Source organism: Capsicum annuum, chromosome 3, assembly GCF_002878395.1.
Source record: "Capsicum annuum cultivar UCD-10X-F1 chromosome 3, UCD10Xv1.1, whole genome shotgun sequence".
Lineage (NCBI taxonomy): Eukaryota > Viridiplantae > Streptophyta > Magnoliopsida > Solanales > Solanaceae > Capsicum > Capsicum annuum.
Window position 1 is genome coordinate 24225267 of NC_061113.1, and position 3684 is coordinate 24228950.

The 3684-nt window shown below is 34.9% G+C and overlaps 1 non-coding gene across 1 annotated transcript; it reads right to left on the reverse strand.

Annotated features, from left to right (window-relative positions):
* Positions 1–411: 411 nt before the first annotated feature.
* On the reverse strand, positions 412–489 carry LOC124897498. Its single transcript, XR_007054214.1, has one exon. It is a non-coding gene; the product is annotated as a small nucleolar RNA snoR118 (small nucleolar RNA).
* Positions 490–3684: the final 3195 nt, after the last annotated feature.

A 3684-nucleotide genomic window follows, 5' to 3' on the forward strand; every position in this document is an offset into this window, starting at 1 on the left:
TAATCTATAAATCCAACTCGGATACGTCTTCAAATAACTTGACCCAGCGATCCTTCTTCTATGGCTGAAGTCACCGGTACTAGCTAGAGCCGTCGTATGCAATAGGAGGTCCTCTTCCAGCAACTCCACTTCCAGTAGTTTTTGTTGCTTTTTCTACCCAGCTTTGTCGAATAAGCGATGTCTTACATGTTATAACATCAGTAGTTTATTGGAGCCTTGAAAAGTTGAAATTTGTATTTCAATAGTCTAATTTGAAGGGGATTGAACTAAAATCACATCAAATTAAAGATTTCAAATGACAGAAAAACTCTTCATTAAAAAGGAGGTAAAACTTGATTATGTGAAGATGTTCTACAAATAATTCAAAATGAAAATAACTCTTCACAGTTCTGTTTTGTCTCATGGGAGGAGTGATCAGACATAGCTTCCTAGGCTGCATTGTCCATCAAAAGATTTAGGGCCCAGTGCGATCACCATTTCAACATTTTTAACAGTACCTAAAAGAAAAAGTTGATTTTTTTCCCCAAAAAAAAGAGGACAAAACATACGAAGTAACAAAAAATAAAAGAAAATAGCTAATGAAATCGTTAATGGAAATGGAGAAATCCTCGGAAAAAAAAGTGATTGTAATTATCATCAAAATTTGTAAAAGTGCAGAAAGTTAACATGCTGCTTGTTCGAAATATGAACTCCTCTTTGCTAGGTAGCTATTGGAATATTACTGTATTTTTTCATTGGATTGGGTTGATCTGTTCCATCTCACTGCTACGGTACATAGCTTGGGCCAGACTTAATTTCAGCAGCCTCAATATATTAATTTTGGTCCAAATTTAGAAAATCCTTATGTATTATTTTATTTCTTTTGTACATCCTAGGTAAATCTTTATTACATAGGTAAATCTTTAATATATATATCTTATATCTTAATCTTATTTAGAAGTGTATCACTTTATTATTTTATAGCTTATTTAGACTTCTCTCTTGTTTAGAAGATTGATTACTTGTATAAATAGGACATTGTGCCTTTGTTTTATTTACAATTGGATACATTCAATATAATCAATTCAAGTTCAATTATTCAATTATTCAATTCAATCCAACCATTCATTTAAATTCAATTATTCATTCAATTCTCGTTCAATTTTTTCGCAATCACCTTCAAACCTATTTCAATTTCTTACAGCAGAAAAAGCGGCAGAAGGGACAAAGCACGGTGAGGACAGCGATTTAAAAGTTGCTGGAGGGACAGCAACTTCCATGGAAAATCTGTCCCACATGTTGGTCAATTCTCACAAGAAATGCACGTGAGTTGCAAGAAAAAATGCATGTGAGTTCAAGAATTGGAGAATTGTTCTACATGTACTCCAATGCCCATATATTTTAAGTGTAGAAAAGGTATAGTTTCGTTTGCTTATTCAGCTTATAATTTTTTGTATTAAAAATTGTTGGGTTCTAGATCAAAAGTGTGAATGAAAAATGGAGGGAACAAGTGAAGGGAAAGAATTGCGATAACACTCAAAAATGGAAAGTGTACTTAAAAGTGGAAAGTCTACTAAGTCTTCCACATTGGTGGGAGAAGAAAACTTTCAAGTGTTTATATTTTGAATCACTCACTCCACAATATGGTAAGTAAGGCAAGAACCAAAAGGTGCCTCACCCCGCCGTCGTCTCTTGCTCGGATCGAATTTGGATTTGGAAAATGATCGATCGATGAGATCTCTCTTTTTGGATAAAATTTATTTGAAACATATGATTTTTCAGTCCAAAAGGGAAAAAAAAACGACACAGTTGCCTCCATTAAAATGCATCTATGCAGCACAGAAACTTCAGAAATGCGGAATGTTGCTTCGGAAGGGATACAACTCTTCGACGAAACGACACACTGATTGGGAAAAAAGGTGTCTTTTCGGATGGTTGTGACTGTTCAGTAAAAAGACACACTGATTCGATGAATAGACATACTGTTTCAATAAACAGACATGATGTAGCCCCAAGCTAACCCTTTGAGTTCAACACAAATCAACGGGGGTTCCATAAATAACCCTCAAATATCAACAGAGTAATTATCATCCAAGAATAAAAGAATTTCAGAAAAGATAACAAAATACGACTTATTAGTCAACTCCCAACATCTATACTAGTCTGACAAACCTCTAAGAAAATCAATAAAACCAGCGAGCCATTGAGACATGTCCCAACTGACTCATTCTCAGTTATCAAATGTAAACAATTCCGTGAAACCAACATCAGACATCACGTCCTCGAAACATGAGGACTCACCACAACAGAGGATGTAGAACAGCGTGCCCGAAGAATCACCGTCAAACCTGGAACTGAGTACCTAAACCTACATTCCGAGAAAATGCAGCCCACATCCGAAGATGTGGGTCAGTACCATGGAAAGGAATCGAGTATATGGAGGTGTACGCAGTTGTATAAACATCATCATCATAAATATTTATAAGAAATATGCAGGATGTATGAAAGACTCACATAGCCCGAAGAAAATCATCATAATCATGAGAGGATGAAACAAGTACAATAATACATGTGAGTCATCATATAATTTGTCAATCACTTTCAGTTCATCAAGAATATCAATTCTCATAATATAAATATCATTTAATTCTTTCGAAAGAATAACTTTCACAATTCCACTTTCAAATCACTTCACCATTCACCATAGACACAAGGAAACACACACACACTGGGAGATCCTATAACCGACATAAACCATGTGAGCTACATAGAGTCCAACGTACAACCCACGTTGGGGATAGCCATACTATCCTTGCCATCGGAGTAGGACTATCGATATTAAATTCACACAAACTAGTGATCACTATATAAATCAGCCTCAGGCTCACTCCTACGGGGGCACGTAGTTTTAGGGAAGTAAGGTCGTTTTATACCTCCTACTCGGTGCTAAAGATTTCTCCCGGACTTAGCTCAGATCATTTTAAAGACAATCCACAACAAAATAATTTCAGTAATATATATAAATATACTTCGGGAGCCATCTTGCTTCCCATCTATCAAAATCAACCACGTTGTGGATTTCTTTCACACTCGACTTCAAAATAACTACATTAAGACCAAAAGGTCAAATCATTCAAAATATCTCAAATATTCAACATCAACGTGCTTATAACAAACACTTTCTCAAAAAAATACAATTTCCAATGGGGATTCACGACCCAAATATCAAAATCATGATAAATATCGTTCAAGATTCATGCCTTATATCTCCACACATGTATATTCATCTTTCAAAATCATAAACATCAAGATTTCATAATAATCATCATAAGATATGGGTTCATGCTTCAAATTCGTAAAAATCAAATAAAAATCATGCCTTTGTAAAGAAAATTACTTTGGGCACAAGAACGAAAGAAAGTTCTTGTTGAAAAATCTCGCATACCTTGAATGATAAACATTAGATCGATACTAGTTTTTGAGATGTTAATTGTGCCTTTGAATGATGGTTCTTGGAGTTCTTGAACTAGGAACTTGGAATCTTGAATAAATTTGCAGAATTAATGGTGAACTTTGGAGGTTCTTGAAGTTGGATGTAGGAGTTTAGGGTTTTCTTTTTAAGGAAATTTGATGAAATATAACACATAATGCTTCTAATAGACTTTAATACAGGGTTTGGACAGATTTTGGGTGAGGGGGAATGAC